The following is a 12,902-nucleotide window of genomic DNA, read 5'->3' on the forward strand; positions in this document are numbered from 1 at the left end:
CAACAGCGTCGTTGTTTTGATTTGGTGGAGGATTATTTGGATGGTAATAATTGGCACAATCTTCCCGTGTTACCTGCGGATGTGGAGAATATGTTGCGGAATATTAGGCGGGGTAGGGACAATGTTGATATTTGTGTTTGGAAGCCTGCTATGAGTGGGGTTTTAACTGTTAAGCTCTTGTACGCTTGGCTTAGATCTCCTCCTACTCAATAGCCTTGGAGTCATTTTTTAAGGTGTCAGAGTGTTCCTCCTGCACACTCGCTTATTGGATGGCGGGCTTATCTTGGGTATTTGCCAACATATGATCAGCTTCAGTTGCGCGGCTGTCAAGTTGTTTCTCGTTGCAGTTTGTGCTTGTTAGATTCTGAAACATTGGACCACCTTTTTGTCTCCTGTCGGTTTTTCAAATTTATTTGGCATGGTGTTAGCTCATTGTTTGGAAGACGAATTAACACAGACTCGACTCTTAAGAATCTAGTTGATCATGCTGTTATTCAACGTTTCAGTACTCAAATCGCTGATTTATGGGCGGCTGCAATTGTTAATACAATTTGGGCTCTATGGCTTGCTCGTAATAGGTCCATTTTTGAGGATGAGAGGGTTGATACTTCCATCACGCTGAGACGGATTTGGGGAGCTGTTCGTGAATCTGCTCACACTGGACGGGGCTCCGTTTGGAATTCGAAAGTTGAACTTCAAATCTTAGGTGAGCTCGGGATTGAGAAGCGCCTTGCTAAGGCTCCGCACATTACTCCGATTTTTTGGCAACCACCTCCGAGGGATTGGATTAAGATCAATACTGATGCGTCTGTCATGGGTGCTCCTGGTCCTGCGGGTTGCGGAGGTATTTATCGCTCGCATACTGGCATGTGCCTTGGTGCGTTTGCCTTTATTGAAAGTTCCTTTGCTTATCTTGCTGAACTATCTGCTGCTATTTACGCCATTGATATGGCTATCAACAAAGGTTGGCGGAAAATTTGGCTTGAAAGCGACTCAATGTATGTTGTGCAGATGTTCAAATCTAAATCTTGTTCGGTCCCTTGGTTGCTTAGACAAAAATGGTTCAATTGTTTAAATCAGATCGATTTTGTGGCTTTTGTGGTGTCTCATATTTTTCGTGAAGGAAATCATGTTGCGGATTCACTTGCAAATTATGGACGGACGGCAACAGCTTCGACTTGGTGGGATGTTGTCCCAGATTTTTGTGGATCGGTCTTTTTTCATGATCGTGTAGGACGTTGCGTTTATCGCTTTTCCTAATTCTTTAGCTTCATTTTATTCTTTTTTCTTTTTGTATTATGATATTTATTTACTCTTTTAATAAATTTGGTTCGGGGCTTTTTTGGGTCTGTGGTGGGGGTGCCAGCATAGCTGGGATGTCCGCCGCTTACCCTTCCTCGCTAACCAATCTTTAATCAAAAAAATATATTATATTTTATATTATATTTTTTATCAGTAAAAAAGGAGGAAGTTACACCTCAGCTCCATCGTTACTGTTTTATATTATATATAGATAGATGCCATTATCTCGCACACCGTTCTTTTTTTAATCTCATGTATCCCTCCCACACCGTTTATTCAACTAACAAAATTATAAATATTCATAATAAAATAGTTTCTATACAAAATGGGCTCCTAAATATTCATAAGAAACTAACAAATAGTAATGATTAACCATGAAATAAAAATAATTTTAATACTACAACATAATATTATTTTCTATCCAAAATGGGATTAACTAAAGAAAAAAAAAACAATACAATATTAATAATAATTAACACATTTTTAAGAAAAAAACACATATCTTAATACTAAATATAATAAAAACTAATACTAATAAAAAAAATTGTATTATATATTTATATATTTATTTATAGATAATTATATATTAGTATTATTTATTATGTCATCCGATTCAATCAATCTGAGTTAATCGGTTGAACTCATTGATCCATTAACCATTTTATCAATCTGGTTCGATGTCCGGTCTGATTTTTAAAATATTGATTGCAACTCTAACTTCAAAACCTCTACCAAAAACAACCTTTTACAAATCCTTTACCCAATGATCTGCGATTGCAATTGACTCGTCGTCGTCTTTAATTGATGTTTATGGGATCCGGTGGGACTCTGCTAGCTTGCAGGGTGCCCGTGAAGAAATGGAGGACGATTTTATCCTTCGATCAGACGGTCTTAACAGATTCTCCTTTGCCAGCGTATTTTCCGGCTATGACAATGTCTCTTCTGTGAAGTTCTTCAAGTTTTTTATAATTCAAATTTCGAATTTATGTTAAACTATAGGAGAAAAGAACTCTTAATCTTTGGATAATTTGCATTTATGCGTTGTTTAAAACTTGTTTTGTAAATAAAATTAATGTATTCTCTTAGGGGGCGTTTGGTTTAAACTTCGGAATCGGAATCGGAATCGGAATATGGCGGAATCAGAATCGGAATCAACATTTATTTACTTTGTTTGGTTCAGTTTGGAATCGGATTTGATTCCTTTTGAAGTTGTTTGGTTCTTTAATGACCAGAATCGGAATCAGATTCTTTTTGAAATTGTTTGATTCTTTCATGTTCGAAACGAAATTAATACAATATTTTTTTTAAAATATTTTATTAAATAATAATAATAATAATATAAACTTCAACATAAAAAAAATCAAAATCAAAATCAAGAAAATCAAATCATCCTAAAAATAGATGTTCTGGGACCAAGAAAAATACACGCAATTATATAATGTCTTCTAAAAATAAAATTCAAATACTTCAAATCATCCTAGGCATAGATGATCCTGTAGGAGGATAAAGAAGACTCATTATATATTGTCTCTTAAGGTGTGGTGGAGCTTGATAGAAAACTCTTAATTTATTTTGTTCAGCGGTGAGAATATCTGCAGCTTGTAATGCCTCAACACTTGTTAAACCTTCAATTTGAAGTAAATGTTCTAGCATCGTATTGCTTTTATTAGCCATTTCTTGTTCACGTTCCTCTGCACGAGACCAAGCATTTGCCATAGTATTAAGATGTGTGTTGATATTTTCCATAAAACTATTTAAATTGGAAGAAACATTTTGAAATGTAGCAACCATGGTAGATTCTTGAGATTCCTTAGGCTTAGCCATGCTTTGCTTCCTTGATCTCTTAAGTTTTGAATGAGGTTTTGGTTGAGTCACTGATATCTCATCATCATCTTCATTGTCTTCATCACTAATAATATTTGTTTCATTATCTATTTATTTTTCCATGTTATCTATAGCTTCATCAAATGTCTCTATCTTTTCCGCTTAACTCTCCAATTTCATGAAAAAAAGGAAAATGTACCTTCCAGAGACCTCTTGCTTTTTTATGATTCTACAATAAAAAAAAACACAAATAATAAAAATTTAAATAATTATAATAAAGAATAAAAACAATATAATTTACCTTGCACCATTCTTCATAAACACTCCTTTCACATTGTATCATCTTTGACATATCATCCCAACTAAATTCAGATTTGTTCAACATTTCAGCAATGGCATTATATTTTGCTTTTAATGTTTTCCACCTAGAATCAATATGAGGATCTTCTCTTATACCACTCATAGGAAGTTTTTGATTAATCAACTCTTCAACACGAACTAGATATCCATTTTTCCAAGTATTGTCTTGTTTGAATCTAGAATCGGTAGCTACTTCTTGTAAACTTTTTATTAATGCTTGATCATCTTGTAAAGTCCAAACTCTTTTGTTTCTACCTCTACCACGTAGAGCTTGACTACTCTCAAATGAATTCATCCTAATGTAAATTCAAACATATCAAATATTGCAATATATAAGCATAATAGGAAAAATATCATATTTAAAAAATCAATTAATATCTGATACACAAGGAAAAAAAATAAAAGTTTATAAATCAAATTATTAACTTCTATTAGAAGGAAACCTCCAAGTATTGAACATTTGTTGAGCAAATGTATTTCTAAAATTGGTCCAGTCACCCGGAGTTTGAATTGTAGTAATAAATTCAGGCTCATTGGCATCCATATCATTCTCAAAATCTTCATCAATTTCTTCATAAAATTGATCCTCCATAACATCAGTGGGCATATATTTTCTTATTAAATTATGCAATAAACAACATGCCATGATGATACGTCCTTGAGTTTTTATTGGATAATAAGAACAACTTCTAAGTATTAACCATCGACCTTTAAGTAAGCCAAAACATCTTTCAATCACATTTCTAGCCTTGGAGTGTTTCATATTAAAATATTCTTCTGCAGTTTGTGGTTGTCTGTCGCCCCTCCATTCACTAAGGTGGTAACGTTGGCCTCTATATGGAGCAAGAAATCCATTTCCATTAGTGTAGCCAGCATCAACCAAGTAATAACAACCTTGACATTTATTAAAGAAATTAAACAAATTATTTGTTTTGACATTAAATGATTATTTTCTTTATTCAAATAGAATCTGTTAGTACTACCTTGAGGAACTTTTAAACCATTAGCTCTGGATATAGCATCTCGTAAGACACGACCATCATGAGCTGAACCCTCCCAACCAGGTAGTACATATATGAATTGCATATCAGGTGAACAAACACCTAAGACATTCATTGCAATTGTACCTTTTCTTGTTCGATATTTTGGTTTATCATTGCTTGGTACGGACACGCTAACAAATGTGCCATCTAATGCTCCTAGACAATTCTACAATAACATTAAAAATACACTTAAATTAAATATCTATAGCATAGTTCTGGTTGTTAACGACAAATAGTAATATGAATTACTGACCTTGAAATATTTTCATCTATCGTCTGTGCAATCATCTCCTATTGGTGTAGGTTTCTTAAGTAATAGGGTATGCAATTTCAGTACAGCCTTTAAACAAAGATTAAATTGTCTACTCACAGTTTCTCCACTTCTAATAAAATAGGTGCCGATTGTCCTATTTTTTTTATGGTGAGATAATATATATAGAAACATTGAAACAATTTCATCTATTGACATATTTCTAGTTCCTTTTAGACCTCCTACATCTCTAAGCATCTCACAAAGTTTCGCAAATACAAACATATTCACACGAAGTTCACTTTTACATTTGACGTCACTCTCCCTAATTAGCATATTTAGATTTTCAATTCTTAATCTCTTCTTACTTTTTCTCTTTCCTCTCAACTCTTTACCAATGAAAATACTTGATCCCATCAAATACCATATAATATGCATAATAAAAACTATGTTAATAATAGTAACAATCAATTGTAGTTCTTGTAAATTCTGCTTCCTTCTCATTGATAGGCCAAAACGATCCATTTATCTACATTATCATATAAAATTGAATAACATAATTATATTCAGAAAAGTATAAATATATAAATTAAATTAAGTAAATAGTCATTTGACAAAAATGATAAAAGAAAAACATTTTAGCTTTAAGACTGTTTTTTATGATTCTATAAAGCTTCTGCATAATTTCTTTGAATTGAGCATTTAAAAAGTATTGTAGTATTGTGTAAATTAGTGGAAATGTTGAATGTGAATCTGTAATATATACAAGAGCATCTCTAGTGGGAGGGAGTTGTTTAGTTGTTACTTTTGAGGAATAGGTTGTAACCAACCATTAGGGAACATGTTATCAATTTTGGTTAACTAATATTGGTAACAACCAATTTATAGATAAAAGTTTGGACTTCATGAGATAAAGTATGGGATTTGCGAAAAAGTACAAATAGTTGCTTTACTTTTGGTGGAAAAATGCTGTATAGGTCCTTTATTATTAATTAATATTTTTTTCTTGTTCCATAAAATTTTAAAGTAACAAATGCTCTCTAATGGGTTGTAACTTTTTATTGTAAATTATCTCATGTGGTACCCTTAAGTTACAACCTCCCACTAAGGATGCTAAGTCCACCTCAACTTTGTATCCTAATCTCATTCTACAATATATCTACTTCCTGGACACATTAATCAATTTGGGAATTGAAATTAGGGGACCTACTTCCCATTAATATATGCTTTCATTGCCTAAATGAATTGATTGAGATATAAAAAAAAAGTCCACTAGCTATACTTAATTTCCTATAACAAAAAGTGCATTTGATTAATTTGCACCAGGAACTTTATAAATCCTATAGCACAAAAAGTCCAATTTCCATTAATTTGCACCAGGGACTATAAATCCTATAACAAAAAGTCCATTAACTTATACTTAATTTGCACCATGGTTTGACTCTAAAAATTAATTGAGATGTTGCCTGCCTAAATGAATGGAAAACAAAACTTTGGGAACCACCTATGGGACACATGTTTTGCAATTCAGGCATTGATTGTGACCAATCTCACAGATGAAATATTACAAGTGTTGAAGAAAGGACAGACTTTATTAAAAATTACAGTGCAGAGTTTTATACTTTTAAAATCGGTGAGCCTCTCCTTCTTGTTAGGTATTATTTCTCGGTGAAACTCAACCACCCTTTTGTCTTTTCTTCCCCAAAGTTTTTCATTATTCTTTTTTATAGCTTTCAGGCCTGCTGTTCTGTCTCTAAAAAAATTGAACAAGGAAGATATGGATCTATGTTCAATGCACAGTCACATGATTTCTCTAGATTATTCCATCCTATAATGGGTTAATCTATCATCTTTTACAAAAATAAACTCACAGTCCATAATTTTAGAATAAAACCGAAAGGATTCAAATCATACAATTTCAAAGTCCAGAATTTTGGAATAAAAACCAAGGATTCAAATCATACAATTTCAAAAGTCCAGAATTTTGGAATAAAAACCAAGGATTCAGATCATACAATTTCAAAAGATAAAGAAGAAATCCAGGTGATGAATCGACATAGAAGATAGAAGCTATTAAAATCATAAATGCATACCAATGAAGAGGAAAAAATACCTGGATTCGAGCTTGAGAAAAACAGAGATGAAAGAAGATGAGTTGTTATTGAGCTAGAGAAGATGACTGATGTCGGAAGATGAAGAGAGGAATTTTTTGTTGTTGTCGAGCGTGCGTGTTTTATTCTGATCCCAGGAGGGAATCAAAACTGATTAACACGTAATCAGGCGGGAATCTCTCATTCCATTATTTCAGGGAATCCAATTCCCATTCCACTTTTAAATCAACTATCCAAACAACACGAATGGCAATCACGTGTTTCCATTCCCATTCCATATTAAATATTCTACTAAAACCAAACACCCCTTAATAGAGAGAGAAAGAGAGACAGAAAAAGGGATGAGAGGGAGAAAGGCAATGGAGGTAAAATTGAGAGTCAATGATTGGAAAAGGTTGGTAAATGGTCACAGTGGCCACCGTATAACAAAGTGTAAAGTTCAACAGTGACAACAGGTAGTGAGTGGATTATACATAGTGCTATGGGACAAAGAAGAATGCATAGAGATGTAGAACAAGGGTTCAACCACTAGGAATGCTGTTGAGGTATTATTGTGCAATTTACATGTAAATGAGGCGAAATTGTGGGTTAATGTGCAAAAATGCTCCTAACGTGTTGGGTTAGAAGCAATTTTATCCCTAACGTCTAAAATGATGCAAATTTACCCATAACGTTTTTAGCCAATAGCAATTTTACCCCTAACGTTGATAATTTGGGTCAATTTCAGAAATAATTCATCAAACTGTCTGCTCGGTCATGAATCTTGTCATCTACACTTCACACGTGCATCATTTTAACACTAACAAATCACAAATATGTGTTGGGATGTGGAAAAAATATATATACTGTCTTTTGTACGAATTAGACAAAAAAATTCAAAAAAATCACCGAATTTATAAATATTAATCTTCAATTCTATTATTAAATTATAAAAAACATAAAATCATTTTTTTAGAATGAATTGATATGAAATTGGTGCAAAATAAGGAACAAAAATATATGTGTTTTATAATAATGTCTGAAATTGCCCCAAATTATCAACGTTATGGGTAAAATTGCTCTTGGCTATAAACGTTAGGGGTAAAATTGTATCATTTTAAACGTTAGGAGTAAAATTGCTCCTAACCTAAAACGGAGTATTTTTACGCTTTAACCCGGCAAAATTGTGTAATTTATGATTGTGTCTTATCAAGGAGGTTCCACGTCTAAGCCAAACCAGGATTTACCAAGAAGAGGCGGCAGGCAAAGGAGGGTTGAAAGCCAGGCCTTTATTTGATAATGCATTTCAGCCTCCCAGGCCTGACATTTGTGAATTTCATCCTTGTAATTATCCATTTTCTGCTTTATCTCCTCCAATATTTTTCTTCCTCTATCGCACGTTGGTGGGTCAACTCATTCGAAGAATCTACAAGCATGCAAGTCTGGATATCTAGCACATCCTACAAACCAGCGGCGAATACAGAATTACTCAGTTGGGAGGCCGATTTTATACGTGCGTTCGGAAAAAAATTTTTTGTTAAATCGAACTTGCTTAATTTTTTTTGTATATATGTGTGTTAATTTGAATGGTCAAGAACCAATTTTAAGGATTAATGTACAATTTCTCAAAATTAAGCTATATTTCCTTTAATAGTCCTAACATGTAAAAAAAATGGATTTAGGGAGGACTGAACAGGTAAAAAAATTTAAAATTTTTGATTTCAGATGGCTTACCAGACCAAAAAAAATAATAATTTGGATTTAAGGAGGTTTAAGAGGCCAAAAAAAATTAGAAATTTGGATTTATTGAGGCCTAACATGCCAAAAAAAATTACAAATTTGGATTTAGAAAGGTCTAACATGTCAAAAAAATTATAAATTTGGATTTAGAGTGGCCTAACAGGCCTAAAAAAATTAAAAATTTGGATTTATGGAGTACTTAATAGGTCCAAAATATTAAAATTTTGAATTTTAGACAAGTCTAACACGTAATGAGATATATTTAATTTGTTGTATTAGTTCAATGCTATTTTCTAAAAAAATTATAACATTTTTAAATTTTTTTATTTTTTTATTTTAAAATTTAATTTAGAAATTAAGTTGTTTGGATCTCAAAAATAAGAAATTAATTTTTTTAATGGAAAAGACATAATAAAAATGAGTTTAAAAGTGTTATGAAAATAAATAAATTAATTAATAATGGTAACGTAGTTTTATAATTATTGAAAAATAAAATTTAAATAAATAAACACTTTCTAAAATAAATTGAGGTTTGGGGAAATTGAACCTAAGACCTTTTAAAAAGAAACAAATATTTTTAATCATCTCATATACCATTAAACAATGAAATATTACTACATATAGTCTATATATAGACTAATTTTACGGGAGGCCGAAACTACTTGTCTGTCTCCGCCCCTGCTACAAACCTCCGCCCGATGTCACCTTCGTCCATGATGTTCTTCTTTGAGCTTTCTGATTGCAATAACACCGAACTCCATGCCAATGACCAATCTACGCTTGAGAGTTATGAGATACTGAGTTTGAACTCATTCCTAAAAGAATTAAAGAAAAAATTTAGATGGGGATAATCGCTTTTAGGGTTCAAACCTCTGGAAGAAGAAATTGGGGGAAATTGGATTCAGACAAAAGAAAATCAATTATTTGGGGCTTTTATAAATCACTTTATTTTTCACGATGATTTTACCATTTGCCATGTTATCTGGTCAGATAGGGTTTTGTATTTTTCCGTAATTTGCTAATTGGGCGTTATTTGCAAATCAGCGAAACTACACATTTTTTTTAATTACCCCTTAATTTAATCAACCAAAAATAAAAGCAAATAAATTTATAATAAACCCAATTGAGCTATTTCCACAAGTATTATTTTATCTGAAATATTAATAATTTTCCATAATAATAAAAACTCACTCCTGTTTGGTTTAGCTGTTGCGGTTGCGGTTGCTGTTAGCTGTTTGCAGTTGCAGTAAGCTGTTAGCTGTTTGTTATTAGCTGTTTAATTACTAGTGTTTGGTAAAATTATATTGAACTGTTGCTGTTCGGATTTAAAAGGTCTAAAATGGACATATTTTAAATTAATCAACAATGAAATTATAGAAGGGAAAATGTGAAAAAATGTCCATAACGTTTACAACTAGAAATAATTTTACTCTTAACATCAGCTAAAAGCAATTTTACCTCTAACATTAACAAGTTAGGTCGATTTCAGATATGATTAGAATATTTAATTTCTTATTCTACACCAATTGCACGTACCAGTAATTCTAAAAAAGAGATTTTGAATTTTTTTTTTGCCAACTCGTACAAAAGAAAATATATATTTTTTATTTTCTTAAAAAAAAAATTCATGTCTAATCATATGTTTGTAATCTGTTACTAACGATGATAAAATGATGCACATGTGAAGTGTAGATGACAATATTCATGACCAAAAAGACAGTTTGATAAATTATTTATCAAATTGACCCAACTTGTCAATGTTAGGGGTAAAATTGCTTTTGGTTGCCAATATTAGAGGTATAATTGCACAATTTTAGACGTTAAGGGTAAAATTGCTCATAGCTATAAATGTTAGGGGTATTTTTGCACTTTATCCTATTATAAAATAAAAAATGTGTTACGCAAATTAATAAAAATAATCTATATAAAAAATAAAAAAATTTATTGAACGCAACAAAACGTTATTCTTCCGGTAATTATGTTGTAGAAATATAAATAATGTTAAAGAATAATATATTTTATGGAAATAAGAAGGATAATTTTGTCAATAACATATAACTACTAACAGCTATTTATGAAAAGCTCCAAATAGGAGCTTTTCGTGAAACGCTCCAGAACGCTGCAGTTTCCAGAAAAAATGTTAAACACTGCAGTTATATAAACCTAACCAAACACTATATTTTCTACGGTTTGGAGTGAAACGCTAAATGCTCATTCGAAAAGCTGAAACAAACACCCTCTGAATGGTTTTTTTTGCTAGTTGATGTTATATATTTGAATTCCATATTATGGATATATACTCTCCATATATTTGTTCTAGAAATTTCTTATATATATATATTATAGTTTTATGGTTAAAATAGCATATTCTCTAGAAATATTATAGAATGTTATGCACTAATATAAATAGTGTACATTGAGTAATAAAGAGTGCAACTAAAAGCTTACGTCTGAGTTAGTAGACTTCTTTTACAAAAATAATGCAAATGTAGAATAAATCTCACATTTAGGTATATATATATCATAATTAAAGAATTTAGAAATGGAAAATGACAACCATTGTTTAATTCTAGAAATCCCAATTTAAGAAGTAAGCATCACGAAATTCAATTTTATTGGAGAATTATATTTAATTAATGTTTGTTTGATATTTAAATTATTACATTAGAAAATCATATCACTGCATTTATGACTAAACAAAAAGAATATTTATCCATCCATTAATTAGTTTATTTTAGCTCCACTCGTAATATCTGCATGTTTACGCTGGATTTATTATATGAAAATTGACAGGCCAAATTATTTATTATGTTCTTTTTTCTTTTTGGAAAAATTCTAAATTATTTAACACTTTTATTATTCTAGCTGGGCGGGCGATTCTTTTCTTTACTCTTTCACTTTCAGTTCAATTACACTTTTCGTCAGCCGATACGAACGATGATGTGAACTACTTCTAGTTTTCTAATTATTATTTTTTTTTACTTAATACATTCAAATCCCTTAAATTTGGATTAAAAAGCGATTTCACCCTCTAAATTTACGGAGTATCTTGTTAGCTCATTTAACTAGTAAAATAAAAAAAAAATTATTAGGAGGTCACTCGAATTCCATATTAAATGATGGACTCTAATACATATTTTGACACGTGTGTAGTGTAAATCCACACATCTTCACCATTATAATCTTTTAAATGGGTCACAATACACATATTGAAAAATGCGGGAATTATTTACTTTTTTCTCTTAAAGCAATCCACAAAAAAAAGTATCAATTAAACACAAATAATTTACGAAAGAGCACCACAAACAAATCATGTTGCTCATTAGGTTCGATTATTAATTCGAACTTGCTTAGGTATCTTTTAAGTGACTCATTTTCCGATTAAAGGGTTTGTTTGGTTCAACTAATAGTTATTTATTATTACAATTAGCCGTTTATTGTTGTTATTAGCTATTAATTATTAATTATTAGTGATGTGGTTAAATCATTTAACCCCACTCGTAAACCTGCGATAAGACAGAAACATGGTCTAATGGGGGCTGGAGTCCAGCTAACCTGCTCTGATGCTTCAGTCAGATTTGTGAAAATACTTGAGGATGATCACAATAGTAAATCAATGTGGTAATGTAAGTTTAATGAATGAATGAAGTAGTGTACCTTAAGTAGGGGTTTACTCTATTTATATTATAATTGAGCCGTAAGAGGTAGTTATAAGCTTTGGAGTGAGAGCGTGCTACATGTCACTTGTTGATAGGTAAATGGGTGCCGGTAAATCGGGATTCAGTATTCCTCAAGCCCACTTGGTCCGTGATTCACATGATTGGACGTGATTGTTGTAACGGACCAATCATTGATAGGGTCAATGGAGATCGCCCGAGCCGAGACCGTAAGACTGGGTCGTAGTGAGGATAGATTCTTTATGATGACTCCACATGTTCTCTTTCCTTGGTGGTAGTTCGGACTTTTTAAATGTCATGTGGTGTGTTTATATCAGATGCCCCCCTAGTCTATTTGTTCGTTCTTTAGGATGGAAAAGCTCTCGCTTTGCGGAGGCATTTTTTAATTCTTGGTGGATCAAAAGTGTGCCCGGAATTTGATATGAGGGGTACTTTTAAGAATTGAGAGACTGATAAGGAGATTCTGCAGGCTCCTATCGATTGATTTGTCCATCATTTAGGTTACTCTTAACTACAACTGTGTTAGAGCACATTTATCTATGTTTGAATGTCTTTTGAGTTGACGACAGTGTTGAAACACCTTTCCACATAATTTTGATTTGACAAAATTGTTTAA

General features: G+C 31.9%; 1 long non-coding RNA gene across 2 annotated transcripts; it reads right to left on the bottom strand.

The window, feature by feature from the left end:
• Positions 1-2,713: 2,713 nt before the first annotated feature.
• On the bottom strand, positions 2,714-7,406 carry LOC136216730 (uncharacterized). 2 transcript variants are annotated; one of them, XR_010683368.1, is made up of 3 exons: positions 6,893-7,406; positions 3,428-3,782; positions 2,714-3,355 (listed from the first exon to the last, which is right to left on the bottom strand). It is a non-coding gene; the product is annotated as an uncharacterized lncRNA (long non-coding RNA). The 2 variants fall into 2 exon arrangements; XR_010683367.1 differs by lacking the exons at positions 2,714-3,355; positions 3,428-3,782 and adding an exon at positions 3,820-5,308.
• Between the last annotated feature and the right edge of the window lie 5,496 nt (positions 7,407-12,902).

The sequence above is a fragment of the Euphorbia lathyris genome, chromosome 2 (genome assembly GCF_963576675.1).
Source record: "Euphorbia lathyris chromosome 2, ddEupLath1.1, whole genome shotgun sequence".
NCBI lineage: Eukaryota > Viridiplantae > Streptophyta > Magnoliopsida > Malpighiales > Euphorbiaceae > Euphorbia > Euphorbia lathyris.